Source organism: Lutra lutra, chromosome 6 (genome assembly GCF_902655055.1).
Source record: "Lutra lutra chromosome 6, mLutLut1.2, whole genome shotgun sequence".
NCBI lineage: Eukaryota > Metazoa > Chordata > Mammalia > Carnivora > Mustelidae > Lutra > Lutra lutra.
Window position 1 is genome coordinate 145,373,559 of NC_062283.1, and position 21,709 is coordinate 145,395,267.

The 21,709-nt window shown below is 41.1% G+C and overlaps 1 long non-coding RNA gene across 2 annotated transcripts; it reads left to right on the top strand.

The window, feature by feature from the left end:
- The first annotated feature begins 1,691 nt into the window (after nucleotides 1-1,691).
- LOC125102258 (uncharacterized) lies at nucleotides 1,692-20,928 on the top strand. 2 transcript variants are annotated; one of them, XR_007128084.1, is made up of 3 exons: nucleotides 1,692-1,766; nucleotides 4,994-5,052; nucleotides 18,774-20,928. It is a non-coding gene; the product is annotated as an uncharacterized LOC125102258 (long non-coding RNA). The 2 variants fall into 2 exon arrangements; XR_007128083.1 differs by lacking the exon at nucleotides 1,692-1,766 and adding an exon at nucleotides 4,533-4,913.
- The last annotated feature ends 781 nt before the right edge of the window (nucleotides 20,929-21,709 follow it).

The following is a 21,709-nucleotide window of genomic DNA, read 5'->3' on the forward strand; positions in this document are numbered from 1 at the left end:
GCATTCCTAGCCGGACGCAAGCGGACAAGGCGTGGCCCATTCGGGCGACCGCTGATTGTTACAAATGTGACCGATGAGTTGACGTGAGCTTTAAGCACGAGTCCTGCAAATTAAGGGTCAGTGGAAGACAGTGAAACGAAGTGAGTTTGATGTCATAGCTCAGTTAACCTTCAACCCAGGACTGGCACCATCTGGCCAACACAGCCTGTGGAAGGGGACACCGGCTGATGTCCGCCGTGTGGCTACTGGGGATTCAAATGCAAAGCACATCTTCGTCCTCACAGACCAAGACTAGTGGTAGGAACGGGCTCACTAACAGTGCTAACCCCATGTGACAGCGGCTAATGGTGAAGTGAGACCAACTGCTGGCCATGGGCTTTCGGCTCTGGGGCCAAGCGGCCATCCTTGTCCTGCCAGGATGACAAGAAATGCCATCGGAGGGGGCTTGAGGGCGATGCTGCAGACCATGGGGAGCCTGTCCTCCTGGCATCACCATGCCTGTGGCTGGGGGGAACGGCCACTGACCGGTCCCTGTGATTATACACGGCGCTGTCCAGATGGCCGTCCCCGGGGCCCATGTGAGCGAGCAAACTTCCTGCAGTGGTGGGATATTCTGTTGGGATATAGGAGGCACTACGGTTTCTCAAGTGACCTCATTCTTGGATGGGGTAGTGGGGCTGATGACAATACCGGTCCGTTAGCTACAGTTAGCAAAAGAGCAGGCGAGACTTCCCAGACCACAGAGAGCCAGCGACTGGCCTGCCTCCGGGGACCAGGGTGATTTTAGACAACAGGATCCCTCCAGACTTGCCGTTGGCCTGCTTGGCGTGTGACTGCCTGCTGGCCCACACGTCGTGTCAGCTACGGCCAACACCAGTGGTGAGGCAGGAAAATCAGTGTCCTTCATACAGAGTGGGGAGGCTGGCTGTTTAAGATACCCCAGGGAACAGCCAGCCAGGCATGGCTACATTAATTTGTGGGCCTAGCGCAAAATGGAAACGTGGGGCCCTGTTCAAAACCCTAAAAATTTCAAGACAGGGACAGCAGAGCATCACATCAAGTTCGGAGCCCCTAGAAGCGGTGGGCTCTGTGCAGCTGCTCCCAGTTAGCCAGCTCTAACCCTGTGACCGCTTTTTCTGCGGCTGGGTCTGGATCTGATGGCCTGTGGTCTGTCCTGCAGTGCCTCCTGAGAGTGATGTCGAGACCGGACTCAGTCCCTGTGGTTGCAATGGTGGTGAAATACTGATGGGGTGAGGTGCCCTTTGAATTTAGGGAGGCGAACTGAGAGGGTGAGGTCCATTGATCCGGGACTCATCCTTGAAGACTGGCCTCCCGGAGATGGAGCTGGCCTCCTGTGGAATGGCCTGCTGGAATCTGGACTCTGCTCCGCAGAAACTGGCTACAGCTGAATGCTTAAGGCAGGACAGTCAGTCCCGATAGAAGGCTGAGCTGCAGACCCGGGCTGGAAGGCCCTGCAGGGCGTGGGCCCAGACTCCGCTCATGCCAGGGGAGGGCCTAGTACTTACACGACTGGGCAGCTGCTCATATGCACGAAATAACGCCAGGCTGAGTGTCTTTTCTTAGAGACTAATGCCAGCTCTGCTTAGTCCTCGCAAGTCCTCCCCGGTTGTGGTGCAGAATGGGGAAGGTCTGGGCGCTGTTACTCCTGTCTCTAAGTTTTCCTCCCCCAAGTGTTCTTCAGGTGTGGTCTGTGTGGTGCTGGATGCTGGAGCCCTAACAAAGGGACGCTCCAAGGGAGTATTTAAGTATATAAGGACGAGAAGTTTGCTACATAGGCAAATGACATGTGTGTGGCAGGGGTTGGGGGTGGTGTGTGGGGAGCGGGCAGATGGTGGAAGGGATGACTATGGGCAAGAGAAGCAACAGGTGCAAACGTCGGGAGGTAAAGCAGAGCAACTAAAACTCAGGGAACTATTAGTCATTCAGTGTGGTAAGAGCAGACAGAGGGTGCATGTGGGATAACCCTGGCAGTGAGGCCGGAAAGACACGAAGGGACCAGATCAAAGAGAGCCTTTATGTTCTGTTAAGGACTTTGGACTTTCTAGTTTGCACAAAATGGTATGACAGTGAAGGATTTTCAGGGGACAAATGACACAATCAGACAGGAGTTTTGGTGGATTTCTGCAGCAGAAGTGATGGGATGTGAGACGAGGCAGGCCGTTGCGAGGCTCCAGAGGAAGATGGTGAAAGAAGAAGGGACCCTACCGGGTTGAACCACTGCTCATGGGATTATGCCAAGGGGCTCTGAAGCCAAAAAATGGAAGAGCCGTAAGACAGGAGGAGGCTTCGGACTTCACTTATTTTTTGGAAGGGAGCTGCCCAGGAGAGTCATTTTCCCAGGAACATGTGAACTGGGTTTTGCAAAGGAGTGATAGAAAGTTTCGTTGTGTTTAAGCCGCAGAGATTTTTGGGTTTATTTTGTAAGTATTTTTGTGGCTTTTAGCCTATAATGATGTATAGAAGTAAGGAAATCACTGTAGTACCATTAACCCAATGTAGGGAAGTCAGAAAGGCACCGGTTTGGAAGATGATAATGAATTTGGTTTCACTGTGCACCGTATTTAAGGGACCAGTGGGATAGTGAAATGGACCTTGTTGAGAGACCATTCTCCATGAGTCTCTTGAGTTTCTGCACATCTTGAGAGCACGGCACTGACTGCCCTTCCTTTCAGACTGTGTTTTCAGGCATGTTTGTGTAGCAAACAACCTGAAGAAATTTGAATGACTTTTGAAGAAAAAGATAGCATCTCCCTCTGGAGTGAAGAAAGGGAAAGACGTGCATTCTCCAATCTCGGGGCTCCTCTCCTCTAAGGCAATCTGTTGCATGTCCAAGGCTCACCTGGCCTTCTTCGTTTGCCAGGTGGGAACTGGGGTTCTAGGAACCAGCACAAAAATGCTGATGCTCTGGGGACAGCCGTCGCTGTGACTAATGTACTGCCCTTGATCTCTGTGTCTTTTACCACATTCCTGAAACCGGCAGGAAGTAGAGAAAATCTCAGCTTCCCCCCAGCTCTGGACAGAGCCTCCAGCTATAGATGGGGAGCTCAGAACTGGGGTCTCATCAGAGTCCAGGTGGGCTGAAGTCCTGGGTGCTGACGGGGATGTAAGGCTGGGGGAGGAGTAAGGCTACGTGAACCATGAGAGACGAGAACCCACAAGAACCTGACTTAAGAGAAAGGAAGAAGAACACAGGAAGCCGACCCACGCAGAGAATCTGAGAAACGGGAACTTCCGCTTCCAACTGGGGTGGTTAGGAACTTGAATGACTGTGGCAGTCAGGGAGACGCGCGCTCTGGATCTGAAACTTGAGAGCCCACTGGAGACTTCAGTGTGACCCATTGCGGGGGGCGGTGAAGACAAAAATCCAGATTTCCACGGACTGAGGAGCCAGCAGGAGGTGGGAACAGGAGGGCATGTGCATCCAGACGAGGATGTGAAGGAGAGGGGAGGGGGCTATAAGGAACGAGGGGTCTGGGGTTTGGAAAAGGACTTCTAATATGATACACACATGCGTGCATACCAGTACGTACACGTGCGCATATATACGTGGCTATACCCTACCTTGTAGCCCGGATTTTCTTTTTTTTTTTTTTTTTGTTCCTTAATGTTTTTTGGTAGATTTAATCTTGTTTTAATTAACAAATTAATTTATAAACATATAATGTATTATTAGCCCCAGGGGTACAGGTCTGTGAATCGCCACATTTACACACTTCCCAGCACTCACCATAGTACATACCCTCCCCAATGTCCATCACACAACCACCCTCTCCCTACCCCCCTTCCCCCGGCAACCCTCAGTTTATTCTGCAAGATTAAGAGTCTCTTATGGTTTGTCTCCCTCCCGGTCCCATCTTGTTTCATTTATTCTTTTCCTACCCCCGAACCCCCCAAGTTGCATCTCCACTTCCTCATATCAGGGAGATCATATGATAGTTGTCTTTCTCCGATTGACTTATTTCGCTAAGCATGATACCCTCTAGTTCCATCCATGTCGTCGCAAATTAGCCCGGATTTTCTAGTCTGGCTCCATTTCACTTTTCTAAACCTATTTATTTATTTATTTATTTATTTATTTATTTATTTATTCCTTCCTTCCTTCCTTCCTTCCTTTTCTTTCTTAAAAAGATTTTATCTGGGGCGCCTGGGTGGCTCAGCGGGTTAAAGCCTCTGCCTTCGGCTCAGGTCATGATCCCAGGGTCCTGGGATCGAGCCCCACATCGGGCTCTCTGCTCAGCAGGGAGCCTGCTTCCTCTCTCTCTCTCTCTCTCTCTCTCTGCCTGCCTCTCTGCCTACTTGTAATCTCTGTCAAATAAATAAATAAAATCTTTAAAAAAAAAAAGATTTTATCTATTTATTTGACACACACACACACACACAGAGAGATCAGCCAGAGAGGCAGGCAGAGAGAGGGGCGAAGCAGGTTCCCCGCTGAGCAGAGAGCCTGATTCCGGTCTCGATCACAGCACCCTGAGATCATGACCTGAGCCAAGGCAGAGGCTTAACCGACTGAGCCACCGAGGCCCCCTTCTAAACCAATTTTACACCGGTTTCCAGCATGAAATATTAGTGTCAGTCTGATAGGGTTACTAACTCCATGCTCCTTCCCCAAAACAATTTGCTTATTCCTACTGGAATGCCAGGACAAACCTTAACCACTGTTCAAGGCTTATTAAAATCCCCCTTTCCTCACTGAGGTTTTCCCTGCTTCTCTCCAGTCTTTCCTCCTACTAACACCGCAGGCCCTTCTCTATATGTCTTTCCTGACTCTTCACAGGGCATTTCCAGGTGTGTCTCACATCTTCTAGACCAGACGGACTGGTTCTTCCAGAGGCAGGAGGGTGGAAGTCATTGAGAGCTGGGGTGTGAGGATCAGACAGAATTGGGATCAGGTACCAGCTCTGCTATGCATGTCCCTGGGTCCTCACACACTCCGTTTCCTCTCACATAAAAGGGGGTTCTTATCTTACAGGACTACTGTGGCAAATGAAATGGGTGCACGGAAAAGGCTTGGTATGGTGCCTGCTCATGGTAAGTATATCCTTTGTCCACATAGATGCTCATTTGCTGAGTAAATAACACGTAACTTTGGATTATCGAAAACAAAATTATTTTTATAATTTTTCCTTTAAACAACTTTGATTTTTAAGAATTTAAAAGGGGAAAGAGTGGAGAGAAGAAACCCATGTTTTCATGTCTCCAGATAATTTATCCCTTCTCATCCTTCTTATTATTTTTGAGGATCCAACTTTCTAACTGGCATCATTTCCTTTTAGCCTGAAACGTTAGCGTTTCCAGTAACGTAGGTTTCTTGGTGATGAATTCTCAGTCTTCTTTCATCTGAAACTGTCTTTGTTTCATTTTCATTCTTGAAGGATGTAGAATTTCAGGTCGATTGCTATTTTCACACTTTAAAAATGTTGGTCCATACTCTACTAGCCTGGATGGTTTCTGAGCTGGATTCATTTGTTAAGTAGATCGCTGCTCCCCAGGATGTAACGTGGTTTTTTCCTTTTACCACTCTCAAGATTTGCTATTTATTTTTGGCCTTCAACAGCTGGACTAAGTGTTGTGGTGAAAGATTTTTCCTGTTTGTGCTGCTTGGTGTTCATTCACCATCTTATGTTTTTCTTTCTTTTCCTCTGTTCTGCTGGGGAACTGAGGGACACTGAACAATTTTTATTGATCTCTCTTCAAGGATGCTTACTTTTTCCTCTGTCATCTCCCTTTGTCTAATAAGTCAATCCAATGATTTTTAAAATCTCAGAGACTATTATTTTTCAGTTCTAGAATTTCATCTGGTTCTTTCTTTAATCATTTTTATTTCTCTCCCGGGATTTCTTATTTTATACTCACTGAAAGCATTTTACTTGACTTCACTGAGGAGAATTCTTTCTCTCTCTCTCTTTTTTAAGATTATTTATTTACTTACTTCACAAATAGAAAGCACAAGCAGGGGAAGCAGGAGGAGGAGAAGCAGGTTCCCTGCTGAGTAGGGAGCCGCATGTAGGGCTCGATCCCAGGACCCTGGGATCATGACCTGAGCTGGAGGCAGACGCTTAACTGACTAAGCCACCCAGGCATCCCCATTGAGATTTATAATAGCTGTTTGGAATCATTGTCCACTACTCCCAGGATCTGGAACATCCTGGCATTGGACTCTGTTGATTTTCATCTCTTTTGAGAATGTGTCCCATTTTCTTGGTTCTTCATATGATTCGGCATTTTTTTTTAAATTGTAGCCTGGACATAATAGATGTTAAATTGTGGAAATTCTATATTGTTATTTTTCTCTCACAATCATTGTTTCTCTTGTTTTGGCAGGCAATGATCTTGTCTGCTTGAATTACAAAATCTATTTTTTTGGGTTACAGTGCCAGGATCAGTTTGGATATTTCGTCTTTAGATATGCTGCTGTGTTTGATTCCCACATGCGCGGTTCGGGGTCACCCAGACATGTGGGTGGGCACTTTGGTGAAACCCTCTTCTGCTTTTTCCCTTTCAAGCTTCCTCCATTCTCTTCAATGGCCGCAATTCCATAGTTTCAGGCTTTTCCGGCCAAAGAGACTGCTGTTTTCAGTTAGCGGCTCCTCCAAGACTGTGTACTCCGAGGGGACTACATTGAGTCCTGAAATAGAAGCCACAAACTTTCCTGGGAACTTCCCTGCAACAGCTCCCCTCCTCTCCTCCTCACTGAGGTATTTGCTTTTTGGATCATGTCCATGGCTTATACTTCTTTTCTGGGGGAAGTCTTCCAGTCAAGTCTTATTCTGTCATTACTAGAGGGGAGCATGAAAGACGATTTTTCACAAGAAGGCAAAAATATAACTTATCCAGATTCCACTGGCCTTGATGGGAGGGTAAAATGCTAGTCCAGTCTTTCTGGAAAGCAATTAGCATCATATGTATTTAGAGCCTAAAATTCCTTAACGACGAATAGTAGGACATTGTTAAGTCAATGGTTGCACTTTAAGTACTGTTTATAAACAATACCAAATAAGATGGGAAAATGCAAAGCAAATTAAATCTACCGGTTTATTTATCCACTCACCTACTGAAGGATGTCTTGTTTGCTTCCAATTTGTCAATCATTGCTGTTATACAATCAAAGCTGCTATACACATCTGTGTCCAGGTTTTGGCCTGAACCTAAGTTTTAAACTCCGTTGGGTTAATATCAAGGAGTGCAATTGCTGGGTCATATATTAAGAGAATGTTTAGTTTTGTAAAAAACCATCAAACTATTTCCCAAATTGGCTGCACCATTTGCATGCCCACCGGCAGTGAAAGGGTCACTCCACTGACAAGGGTCAGCATTTGTTTTTTTCAGTGTTCTTGATTTTGGCCATTCTAGTAGGTGTGCAGTGGTATCTCATTGGTGTTTTAATTTCCATTTCTCTGATGACATATGATGAGGAACATCTTTCCATATGCTAATTTGGCATCTATATGTCTCCTTTGGGAGGAATGTCTGTTTGGGCCTTTGGCCTACTTTAAAAATCAGGTTGTTTTCTTATTGAGTTTTAAGAGTGCTTTGTATATTTTGGATAATAGTCTTTCATCAGATATGTCTTTTGCAAGGATTTTCTCCCAGTCTGTGGCTTTTTTCCCCATTCTCTTGAGAGTGCCTTTTGCAGAGCAGAAATATTTAATTTTAATGAAGCCCAGCTTATCAATTCTTTCTTTCATGGATTATGCCTTTGGTGTCGTATTAAAATCTCATCACCAGGGCACCTGGTTGGCTCAGTCGGTTAAGCATCTGCCTTGGGCTCAGGTCATGATCTCAGGTCTTGGGATTGAGCCCCTCACTGGGCTCCCTGCTCCATGGGGAGTCTGCTTCTCCCTCTGCCCCTCCCTCTGCCCCTCCTCCCACTTGGTCTCTCAATCTCTCTCTCTCAAATAAATAAATAAAATCTTAAAAAAAAAGTCATTGCCAAACACAAGGTCAACTAGGTTTTCTCATGTTATAAGAAAGTTTTATAGTTTCACATCTTACATTTAAGTCTTGATCCATTTTAAGTTGAAGAGTGTAATGTCTGTGTCTAGATTCATTTTTTGCATGTGGATGTCCAGTTGTTCCAGCACCGTTTGCTAAAAAGGCTACTGTTTCTCCATTATACTGCCCTTGCTCTTTGCTGGGTCAGTTGACTGTATTTACATGGGTTTATTTCTGGGTTCTCTGTTCTGCTCCATTGATCTATTGTCGATTCTGTTGTTATTACATTATTTTGATTACTATAACTTTATAGAAAGTCTTGATGTTGGGCACTTTGTTCTCATCTTTTATTTTATTTTATTTTTTTTTCTTTTTTTTTTTTAAAGATTTTATTTATTTTATTTGACAGACAGAGATCACAAGTAGGCAGAGAGGCAGGCAGAGAGAGAGAGGAAGGGAAGCAGGCTCTCCTGCTGAGCAGAGAGCCCGATGCGGGGCTCGATCCCAGGACCCTGGGATCATGACCTGAGCCGAAGACAGCGGCTTTAACCCACTGAGCCACCCAGGCGCCCCTGTTCTCATCTTTTAAAATTGCGTTGTCACTATAGGTCTTTTCCCTTTCCATATAAACTTTAGAATCAGTTTATTGATATCCACAAAATAATTTGCTGGGATTGTGATTGTGATTTCATTACATCTGTAGATCAATTTGGAAAGAATGGACATCTTAACAATATTGAGCCTTCCTATCCATCAACATGGAATGTCTCCCCATTAATTTATTTCTTCTTTGATTTTATTCATCAGACTTTCCCTCATATAGATCTTGTACATATTTTGTTATATTTTTACCTAAGTATTTCATTTTGGGGTCTAATATAAATGGTATTGTGTTTTTAATTTCAAATTCTGCTTGTTAATTGCTGGAATATAGAAAAATAATTGACTTTTATATATTAAACTTTTACCCTACAACCTTGCTATAGTCAGTTATTAATTTTCAGAGATTTTTGGGGACTCAGATTTTTCTTTCTTTTTAAAAATTTAATTTTTTAATAAGTCTTAAATTTTAATTCCAGAATAGTTAACATACATTGTTATATTAGTTTCAGGTATAAAATGCAATGATTCAACAAGTCTGTACCTTACTCAGTGCTTATCAGGATAAGTGTACTCTTTAATACCCATCACTTATTTTGCCCATCCCCCCAACTTCCCCTCTGATAACCATCAGTTTGTTCTCTAGAGTTAAGAGTATTTCTTGGTTTGTCTCTCTCTCTCTTTTTCCTTTGTTCATCTGTGTTTTAAAAATTTTTAAATTTTGGGACGCGTGGGTGGCTCAGTGGGTTAAGCCTCTGCCTTCGGCTCAGGTCATGATCCCAGGGTCCTGGGATCGAGTCCTGCATCGGGCTCTCTGCTTGGCAGGGAGCCTGTTTCCCCTCTCTCTCTGCTCTGCCTCTCTGTCTGCTTGTGATCTCTCTCTCTGTCAAATAAATAAATAAAATCTTAAAAAAAATAAAGTAAAATTTTTAAATTTCTTATGTTATGTTAGTCATCATACAGTACATCATTAGATTTTGATGTGTTCTAAGATTCATTGTTTATGTATAACACCCAGTGCTCCATGCAATATGTGCCCTCCAATACCCATCACTGGACTAAACCATATCCCAACCCCCACCACCAAACCCTCAGTTTGTTTCTCAGAGTCCACAGTCTCTTGTAGTTCATCTCCCACTCTGATTCCACACCCCCTTCCTTTTTCCCTTCCTTCTCCTAATGTCCTTCATGCTATTCCTTATGTTTCATAAGTAAGTGAAACCATATGATAATTGACTCTCTTTGCTTATTTCACTCAGCATAATCCCCTCCAGTTCCATCCATGTCAATGCAAATGGTGGGTGTTCATCTTTTATGATGGCTGAGTAATATTCCATTGTGTATATGGACCACAACTTCTTTATCCATTCATCTGTTGAAGGGCATCTCAGCTCTTTCCACAGTTTGGCTATTGTGGACATTGCTGCTAGGAACATTGGGGTGCATGTGTGCCTTCTTTTCACTACATCTGTATCTTTGGAGCAAATACCCAGTAGTGCATTTGCCGGGTCATAGGGTATCTCTATTTTTAATTTTCTGAGTTTTGTTATTCAACTCCACATGTGACTGAAATCGTGTATTTCTCTTTCTCTGACTGACTTATTTCACTTAGTATTATATTCTCTAGTTCTATCCATATTGCTACAAATGGCAAAATCTCATTCTTTTTAATGGCTTAATTATATATATATAATTTAAGTTCTTTTTCTGTTGCTTCATTAGTAACATATAGAAATGCAAAGGATTTCTGTACATTGACTTCGTATCTTATGATCTTACAGAATTCGTTTATCAGTTCTTGTAATTTTTTGTGGAATCTTTTATATTTTCTATATATATTATCATTTCATCTGCAAATAGTGAAAGTTTTATTTGTTCCTTACCAATTTGGATGCCTTTCATTCCTTTTCCTTATCTGATTGCCATGCCCAAGACTTCCAGTACTATGTTGAATAAAAGTGGTGAGAGTGGACATCTTTGTCTTATTTCTGATCTTAAGGGGAGAACGTTCCGTTTTTTTTACCATTGAGTATGATGTTAGCAGTGGGTTTTTCATACATGGCCTTTATTATGGTGAGGTATGTTCCCTTTAAACCTATTTTGTTGAGGGTTTTTATCACGAGTGGATGCACTTCATCAAATGCTTTTTTTGCATCTATTGAAACAATCATATGGTTTTTATCCTTTTGCAAATATTGAACCATTCTTGCGTCCTGGAATAAATTCCACTTAATCATGGTGAATGAGTTTTTAAATGTATTGTTGGATCCAGTTTGCTAATGTTTTGTTGAGGATTTTTGCATCTGTTTTCATTAGAGATATTGACCTACAGGTTGTATTTTTTTTTTTTTTGTAGTGTCTTTTTTTTTTTTTTTTTTTTTTTTTTTAAGTAGGTTCCATGCCCAGCATGGAGTCCAATGGGGAGCTTGAACTCATGACCCTGAGATCAAGACCTGAGCTGAGATGAAGAGTTGAACACTTAACTGACTGAACCACCCAGGTACCTTTGTAGTGTTTTAAATGGTTTTGGTATCAAGGTAATGCAGGCCTCATAGGAAGAACTTGGAAATTTTCCTTTCTCTTTTATTTGTTGGAATGGTTTGAGAAGAATAGTTATTAAGTCTTCTTTATATGGTTGGTAAAATTCACCTGTGAAGTCATCTTGTGTTGGACTTTTGTTTGTTGGGAGTTTTTTTGATTACTGTTTTCAATTTCATTGCTGGTAATCAGTCTGTTCAAATTTTCTATTTCTTCCTGATTCAATTTTGGAAGGTTATATGTTTCTAGAAATTTATCCATTTCTTATAAGTTGTCCAATTTGTTGGCATATAATTTTTCATAATATTCCCTTATTATCCTTTGTATTTCTGTGACATTAGTTGTTATTTCTCCGCTGATTTTGTTTTTTTGAGTCATCTCTTTCTCTTTCTCTTGACAAATTTGGCTAAAGTTTTATCAATTTTGTTAAATTTTTTTTAAAGATTTTATTTATTTATTTGACAGACAGAGATCATAAGTAGGCAGAGAGGCAGGGAGAGAGAGAGGAGGAAGCAGGTTCCCCACTAAGCAGAGAGCCCGATGTGGGGCTCGATCCCAGGACCCTGAGATCATGACCTGAGCTGAAAGCAGAGGCTTAAATCCACTGAGCCACCCAGGTGCCCCAATTTTGTTGATTTTTTAAAGAATCACCTTCTGGTTTTGTTGATATCTTATATTGTTTTTTTAGTTTCTATTTTATTTCTGCTCTAATCTTTATTATTTCCTTTCTTCTGTTGGTTTTTGTGTTTTGTCTGTTCTTTTTCTAGCTCCTTTAGGCATAAAGTTAGATTGTTTGAGATTTTTCTTGCTTTTTGAGTTAGACCTGTATTGCTATAATATTTCCTCTTAGAACAGCATTTGCTGCTTCCCAAAGTTTTTGGACTGTTGGCTTTTCACTTTCATTCATCTCCATGTATTTTTTATTTCTTTGTTAATTTCTTAGTTGACCTATTCATTGTTTAGTAGCATATTATTTAACCTTCATGTATTTGTGTTCTTTCCAGATTTTTTCTTTTCTTTTTTTTTTTTTTAAAGATTTATTTATTTATTTGACAGAGAGAGAGAGAGAGATCACAAGTAGGCAGAGAGGCAGGCAGAGAGAGAGAGGGGAGCAGGCTCCCCGCTGAGCAGAGAGCCCGGTGCGGGGCTCAATCCCAAGACCCTGAGATCATGACCTGAGCCGAAGGCAGAGGCTTAACCCACTGAGCCACCCAGGTGCCCCCAGATTTTTTCTTTTGATTGGCTTCTAATTTCATAACCTTGTGGTTAGAAAAGATGTATGTAATGACTTTGATCCTCATCCCTGAGATCATGACCTGAACTGAAATCAAGACTCAGATGCTCAACTGACTGAGCCCCCACGTGCCCCGTATTATTGGTTTTTGATTTACAATTGCCATTTGGTTTGTATATCACATCTTCTGTGTATAAGCAGTTTATATTAAGTTGATAGTCACTTACGTTTAAACCCATTCTTTACTCCTCTCCTCCCCATGTTTTATATATAGGGTGTTATATTTTATATCCTTTTGTTTTGTGAGTTCCTTGACTGATTTCTACAGATATAGGTTATTTTTATTGATTTTGTGCTGCTTACTTTCCTTACTCTTGCTTATGATATTTCCTTTCCACTCAAAGAGTCCCTTTAACATTTCTTGTAGGGTCGGCTTAGTGGTAATTTTTGGGAATGTTTGGGAAATTATTTCTTCTTCTATTTTGAATGATGGTCTTACTAGATAGAGTATGTATTCTTGCCTGCATATATATATATATATATATATATATATATATATTTTTTTTTTTTTTTTTTTTTTTTTTTTTTTTTTCCTTTCAGCACTTTGAATATATCATGCCTTCTTTCTAGCCAGGAAAATTTCTGCTGATAATCAGCTGATAGCCTTTTGTGGTTTCCCTTATATGTAACTCCTTTCTTTTCTTGTTGCTTTTAAAATTTTCTATCACTACTTTTTGCCATTTTAATTACTATGTGACATGGTGTGGACCTCCTTGGATTGATTTTTTGGGGGGATTTCTGTGCCTCTTGGATCTAGATTTCTGTTTCCATCCACAGAGTTGGGAATTCTTCAGCTATTATTTTTTTCTTTCTCTTTTCTTTTCTTTTCTTTTTTTTTTTTTTTTTAAAAGATTTTGATTTATTTGACAGAGAAAGAGAGACAGTGAGAGCAGGAAGACAAGCAGGGGGTGTGGGAGAGGGAGAAGCGCAGGCTTTCCACTGAGCAGGGAGTCTGATGTGGGGCTTGATCCCAGGACCCTGGGATTATGACTTGAGCTGAAGGCAGACACTTAACTGAGTCACCCAGGCATCCCTATTATTTTTTTTTTTTCAAAACAAATTTTCTGTGCCCTTTCTCTTCTTCTTCTAGGATCCTTGTAATGTGAATGTGATTATGCTTGATGGTCTAACTAAGTTCCTTAAATCTATTCTCATTTTGCATAATTTTTTTTCTTTCACCTGCTCAGCTTGCTTACTTTCCATTACTCTCTCCTCCAGGCCACTGGTTTGTTTTGCTTCATCTACTCTACTATTTATTCCATCTAGTGTATTTTTAATTTCACTTACTGTGTTCTTTGTCTCTGATTGGTTCTTTTTAATTTTACTGTTAAGGGTTTCACTGATGTCCTCCACTTTTTTTTTTTTTTTTTTTTTTTTTGTGAGTGCAGTGAGTATATTTATGATCTCTACTTTAAATTCTTTAATAGGCATATTACTTATCTCCATTGTGCTTAGGTCTTTTCCTGTGATTTTATCCTCTTCTTTCAATTGGGACATAATCCTCTGTCTCCTCATTTTGTCTAACTCTGTGTGTCTGTTTCTGTGTGTTAGGAAAGACAGCTGTGTTCAAGGCAGTGTTTAGTTTCTGTGGTGTTAATTGGTCAGTCTGGACTGCCTTGGGCTTGAGGTGAGTCATACTGGGCATTTGCCAAATATGCGGTAGCTCTATAAACTGTAGGACACTTTTCTTCTGTTGTCCCCTGAGAAGCTTTCATTGGTGGGTGAGGCCTGCAGTCAGACCAGATATCTGCCTCCAGCCCACTGCTGGGGGCTCCATCTGACTGGTGTTGGGTGATTATCTTTCCTTCACCCCAGAGCAGGAGTCACTTGGAGTGGTGCTGGCCATTGTGGGGGCTGCTTGTGCATGGCCAGTCCTGGGGCACTTCCCTGGGCTTTGACCAAGAGTGCATCAAAGAGAGTAGATTTGAGGAAGCACAGTTGGGGAGTTGTGTCAGGGCCCTCGTGCTAGCAAGCTTTGCTTGTCACCATTCCACTGTGGGCAGGGCTGTGCAACGCAGGGTCTGAGGTGGGCCATCTGGACGGGTGGATTAGTGGAAGCACTGGGCAGGGAGAATGGGCAGCAGTGCTAGCCAGTTAGGTAGCAATTTCTGCAAGTGGCTATGTGTTCACACTGGGGGCAGGGGAAGGAAATGGTGCTTGCCAGTTCCTTTGTTCCTTGATGTCCCTCTGGGACACATGTTGACATTAATAAATGCTCTCCTTCCTGTATAGCTTTTCAGACTCCTTCTTCTATGCTGTATCTCCACGGGCTGTTTGTGATGCCATCTATTTAAGGGCAGGGACTCAGTTTCCTCTGCTTACTGGCTCTTCCACGTTTTTAAAAAAATTCCAGGTTTTAAGTCCTACTGGTTGTAAGGACTCATGAAATTCTGTCCCTCTGGTTTTCAAAGCCAAATGCTATAGAGATTCATCTTCGCCATGTGGGCTTCCCAGTGTGGGGGTCTGTTTTCCTCCCCTTTCCATGCCCATGGCGTCTCTCCCTCCTGTGGATAGTCCTGTGAGTCCATTTAGTTTCTGATCACTTCTCTGCCTTTCCAACCATCTTCAGTGTATTGTCTTCTCTACATTTATTTGTGGACTTTATTCTGCCAGTCTTCAGATCATTTTTTGGGTTATTTATACGTATGTGAGTGCTATCTAGTTGATGCGTGGGATGAGGTGAGCCTCGGATCTTCCTACTGTGTCATCTTCCCCAGAAGTCCAGACTCAGATTTCCTACGTAGATAATCATGTCACCTGTGAAGAGAGACAGTTTTATTTCTTCATCCCCAATCTGTATACTTTTCATTTCCTTTTTTTTCTTATTGCATTAGTTAGGACTTCCCGTATGACATTGAAAAGGAATGATTATAGGGGACATCATTGCTTTGTGCCTGATTTTGTGAGAAAGGTTCTAGTTTCTCACTTTGATGTTAGTTTGTGGCTTTTTATTCCTCAAGTTGAAGGTTTCTCCTCTGTTCCTAGTTTACTGAGAGTTGTGTGTTTGTTTGTTTGTTTTAAAATAATGAATGGGCATATATTGAATTATGTCAAAATCTTTTCCTGCATCTAATGATACAATCATGTGATTTTTCTTTTTTAGCCTGTTGATGTGATGGATTCCATGAGTTGATATTCATATGTTAAAAACTAACTTTGTATACCTGAGTTAAATCTCACTGAGGTCATGGTGAATAATTCTTTTTTTTAATACATGTTGTACTCAATTTTCTAGTATTTTGTTGTGGATTTTTTGCAACTAGGTTTATAAGAAATACTGGTCTGTAGTTTTCTTGTAAGGGGTGGGTGGTTTTGGTGTTAGAGTAATGTTAGTCTCATAGAATGCATTAGGAAGTATTCCCCTTCCTCTGTCATTGGAAGAAATTGTAGAGAACAGAAAATTTCTTTGTTACATGTTTGGTAGAATTTACCAGTGAACCTAGGTGGGCCTAGTCCTCTGTTTTAGAAAGTTAATCATTATTGATTCAATTTCTTTAATAGATATAGGCCTATACAGACTATTTCTGCCTTCATTTTTTAAAAAAAGATTTTATATATTTATTTGTCAGAGTCAGAGAAAGAGCACAAGCAGGAAGAGCAGGCAGAGCAGGCAGAGGAAGAAGCAGGCTCCCTGCCAAGCAAGGATCCCAATGCAGGGCTCATTCCCAGGACCCTGGGATATATTACCTGAGCAGCAGGTAGGCACTTGACTGAGCCACCCAGGCATCCCATATTTCCTCCTTCATTTTTTTTTTAAGATTTTATTTATTTATTTGAGAGACAGAGAGCACAAGTAGGCAGAGAGGCAGGCAGAGGTGGGGGGGGGGGAAGCAGGCTCTCTGCTGAGCAGAGAGCCTGATGTGGGGCTCGATCCCAGGACCCTGATGAGCTGAATGCAGAGGCTTTAACCCACTGAGCCACCCAGGCACCCCTCCTCCTTCATTTTTAAGAACAGTTTTGTTGGACTTTTTGAATGGCAGCCTTTTCTTTTTTAGTACTTTGAATATACTCATTGTTTCCTGCCCTCCATGGTGTCTGATGAGAAATGAGCTGTTAATCTTATTGAGGAGTACTTGTATATAAGTTATTTTTGTCTTACTGATCTCAAGATTCTCTCTGCTTCTGTCTCCTAACAATTTGATTATGGTCAAATTGGTAATTGTGGATCTCTTGAGTTTATCCCACATGGAATTCATTGAGTCTCTTGGATGTAAATATTAACATTTTTCATCAAATTGAGGACATTCTCAGCCCTGGTTTCTTGGAATTTTTTTTTTTTTAAAGATTTTATTTATTCGTCACAGAGAGAGAGCACAAGCAGGCAGAGTGGCAGGCAGAGGCAGAGGTAGAGAGAAGCAGGCTCCCCTCTGAGCAAGGGGCCCAAAGCCAGACTTGATCCCAGGGCCCTGGCAGCAGCTTAACCAACTGAGCCACCCAGGCGTCCCTCCTCGAATGTTCTTTCGGTACTTTTCTTTTTCCTCTTCTGGGATTCCCATTATGTGTCTGTTAGTATATTTGTGGTGTCCCACATGTGTCTGAGGCTCTGTCCATTTCTCTTCATTCATTTTTCTTTCTGCTCCTCAGAGTGGATTCTCCCAGTTGACTTAACTTCAATTTCATTGACCCTTCTGCCAGCTCACGTCTGTTATTGACTCTGTAGTGAATTTTTCATTTCAGTTATTGAGATTTTCAACACCAGAATTTCTATTTGCCTCTTTTTTAAGTTTTCTAACCTCTTGGTATCCACTATTTGATAAGACATCATTCTCATACTTTAATTCTTTAGACATGGTTTCCTTTAGTTCTTAGAACATACTTATACTAGTTGATTAATGTCTTGTCCAATAAGTTCAAGATTTGGACTTTCTTAAGAATAGTTTCTATCAAGTGTTTTTTTTTCTTCTGCATGGGCCATACTTTCCTTTTTTTTTTTTTTTTTTTTTTTGTATGTTGGGTTTTTTTTTTTTTTTTTTTTTTTTGACATTTGGACAATTTAAAGAATGAAAATATGGTAACTCTGGATATCAGATTTGTGTTCTGCCCCTCCAACCTGGATTTTGTTGTTGTTTTTGCTGTTTATTGTTGTTGCTGTTTGTCTCTTTAATGGCCTTCCTGAATAAATTCTCTGAAATCTGGATTTTTTGCTGTGTGCTACCTCTGAAGTCTCTGCTCGGTTAGCTTGGTCTGCTAATGATTAGACAGAGATTTCCTTCAATGCCCTGAACCGGTAAGTCTTTCACCCTTTGCTAAGGGACTTCTATGTAGGTTGAGACATGCCTTCAATAGTTTGGCGGTTTGTAATCCTGACTTAGCTTTTAACTCCTGCTTATGCAGAGCTTCAAGGTCAGCCAGAGATGAGAAATTAGGGCCTCCTCTTGGCCTTTCCAGGGCATACACACAGCCCTACAAAGCACCCTACATATATATATTCTCAGTAATACATTGAAGCTTTTCAAATCTCTCTATAGTCATCTCATTCCCCGGGTTTCCACTTCAAGTTTGCTGTTTGCTCCAACAGGTACTTCTGCCTCAGGCAGCTGCAATGTTAAACAAGGGCTGATTTTTTTTTTTTTTTTTTAAATTACAAATACCTTGGTGTTAGGACTTTCCTCACTGAGCAAGCTCTGAGTCAGGTCAAATAAAGATAAGCCCTGTTAATGGAATTTTCTAGGGAGCTGCCAGACAGGTCAAACATTGACAATTTTCTGAGGATGTGGCTTTTTGGCTTCTTCATTGTCTTAAGTTTTTGGTTAATTTCCAGAGTTCTTAAATGTTGATTTTTAATAATTCTTGCCTGTGTTCTCCTTGCCCTTATGAAGGAGAAGATTTCCAGTGGTCTCCACCATTCCAGAAGTGTTTTTCCATAAACAGTAATCTCTGTACTGTGCTGTAATGTAATGATGTATTCAGGGCATGCTGAGGAACATTCAACTTTGGCTCCAGAATGCTGTGCTTTTTGAGCTATCCCTTTTTCCCCCTCTTTCTTATAAAAGTTAGCCTATGGGTTTTCCCAGAGCAGTCCCTCTTTCCTTGTTAATATGCTACTTCCAATATGCTGTGGAGTTAATAATCAAATAGCTGAATTGGTTAGCAATATTGTAAAGTAGCTTCGGATGGTCCACAGCAATGTGTGTGGACTTTGTGACATAGTGACTACATACAGATCATTTTGGCTTTTTTTCTCCTATGTTTTATTTTTTTTCTCCTATGTTTTAAAAATGAGGTTTCTAGATATCTGAATTTGGAAGTGAGTAGGTGCTGTCCACATCATGGGAGAGGGCAGTCCCAGAGCACTCCCTGCTGAGTCAGATTACAGCTATAGTAAGTCTCCCTAATTCTGGGAAATAGGTTTAAGATGACGCTGAACAGAGAGAGGAGTTTCAAGGTAACAGTAACTAGGATGGAGGGTGAGGAAACTCTGAAACTACGCCATATGAGGAATAATTGGGAAGAGTAGTGATACTTCATTCCAAGAAGAGAAACTCTAAAGAAAGGAAAAACTTATTGGAATGTAGGAGAATAAAATCATTCTGTTTTCTTGCATCATACTCCTACCAAATGGCATGATTATGACAAAAAAGCATAGACTATAATGGGACATTCTGACTCAGAAGAAGATACATTTCTAAAAATGAGAAATATCCAACGATGTAATTGACTAAGCATTTATTTACTACAGCCTGGGCCTGGGGGGACAAAATTAAGTAAGATAGAATTGGTATTCTAGAGCTTCTCATAAAGTGAAAGCCCGATACTCAGTGATTAAACGAGAACTAAATGATCATCAAACATACTGTATTGGATAGAAGCCTTGGGTATATGACAGCTAAGGTCTGTTCTGAAATTAACATTTTCAGGGTCTGAGATACAGGGTGGAGTCCACTGGCATCCCTACAGAACTGGCAGATGAGTTTAGGGAAAGATAAAATATTCAGTGTGAGTCTAGAGTCTCCAAGGAATACCATTATTTGTGAACTCTGTCTCCCAAGGTCTCTTCATGGTTATCAAGTGAAGCTGGAGGCAAGTTAACTTTACCTTAGAGTTTTACTGACACCTGGTGGTAAGTGTGGATATCAATATAATCTAAAATGTCTGAAGACCATACATACAGTAGCACAAATAAAAATGCTTCATACTTACAACAATTATAGATGCATATGGTGAGAAAAAGTCATTCATGCTTTGGACTCTCTTCCTGAAAAGACTTAAAACTGTTTAAATATTATCGTCAAGATATTTTTATCCTAAAGTTTCAAACTCTAGTATCTTCATAGATTTATAGTGTCGTTACTGTTTCTTCTAAGTCACATATTTCAGTTATTACTATTTTTATGGTTTATAAAAAACACAAAATATCATCTAAGCTATCAATGTACCAAATTTTAATTACAAATCTATTAAAGTTCATATCACTAAACTACAAAGGTAAATGTCCTCCAGTTAAAAGGGAGAATTACAGGTACCATCCAATATTATTAACAGTATTTTTCACTATAGTGGCACCTGATTTGTAACATTCTTGACAAGCCAGGAGCAGGTTGGTTCTGGTTAAATCTGGGAATTATTGCTAAGACACAATAGGTGCTAAATGGTCTGTGGGGGAATTAAACCCATCGGTCCTCTCCAGAATGCCTCTATGCTAAATAGAGATATGTGGCTACCTAAAATCAATAACCTATTGACCTATAGAATATATATATAAATTTTCTGTAATTCACCTATAAACAAACTAGAAATGTGCCAAGTTTTTCATAGTAAGTGAAGCATTAGAATATTAAAATTACAGATTTTAAAATGTAGCTGTTGTGGTTGATACACTTTAACAACATGATAAGAAAATGGAAGTCTTCTAGGATAGAAGTGGGTGTTATTAACATTTTGATGGTTATGGTACCATCGCATTTTGATATGATACAAAAATGCCACTTGTCCCATCCCCGTTATAACTTTCAAAGGAATAGTAGTTTCCAAGTATGTTTTCCTTCTAAAGGTGTCCCACCCTCCTACATTCAAAAATAAAACACAACTGATAAGCCGGTTCTGTTCCCTAATTACAAAGGCAAACGACCTTATGCGTGGAGAAAGCGAGCCCAGGCTTCGCTCCGGTGTCTGAGCTTCCAGTCACCACCCTGAGCTGCTCTGAGTGACTTTCCAGGCTGTGCCAACATCCCTCAGCTCAGCGGAAGTCAGGGTGGCTTGTACGTGATGATGCGTACCTTGGAGAAAATTACTTTGACCTCCCTGACCTATTTTAGTGATATGGGAATTTATCACTATCAGGGCTGACCATCTCTATAAATTTATTACATAACATGCATTTTACTACTATTTAGCTTCTGTAAGCTTAGTGTTAGTAGGAACAATGGAAAGGAATAGAACTCATAAGAATAGTATTAGCAAGTGTAGGCAAAGCCAATTTAAAGTTTCCATTCAATATTGTTTCTGCAGGTAATATATAACCTGTTTCTCTAAGTTTTCTCACAGGGAAGTGATCTAACCACTATTTCTTTTTTTTAAAGATTTATTAACTTACTTTTGAGAGAGAGTAAGAGAGAGAAAGAGGACGAGTGTGAGGGCCAGAGGAAGAGAGAGAGAGAATCTGAAGCAGACTCCCCACTGAGTGCGGAGATGAAATCGGGGCTCCATCTCAAGACCCTGAGATCGTGACCTCAACCGAAACCAAGACTCGGATGCTTCACTGTGCCAACCAGGCGTCCCAGACCTAACCACTTAATCATTTTTTTTCTCTCTAGCATTGACTAGGATGGCATTAAGCTTAACCAATTGCAGTATAAGTCTACAGATTTTCATATATTTAATAAATTAATTCGTGGAATTATCGAGCACAGGTCTGGATGTTTAGCTGAACATCTGCTGAAAGTTTAATGGATTTGGCTATTGTAGAAGAGGATTAGAATTGTAGAAGATAATCAACCTCTAATCCATTTTGAAAGCATTTTAAAAATTGGAGGAATTTTAAAATCAATAACAATAATGATTCACAGTGACCCCAATTTAAAAAATGTTTTGTTCTTTTTTTTTTTTTTAAGATTTTATTTATTTACTTGACAGACAGAGATCACAAGTAGGCAGAGAGGCAGGCAGAGAGAGAGGAGGAAGCAGGCTCCCTGCTGAGAGTCTGATGCGGGGCTCAGTCCCAGGACCCTGGGATCATGACCTGAGCCTGAGGCGGAGGCTTAACCCACTGAGCCACCCGGGCGCCCCTGTCTTGCTCTTCTCGCCAAAATTAAAATCCTGTCTGTGTGAGGGTGCTCATAAGGACTCCAACAACATGGAATACCCAGTAATGGTAACAGGTGT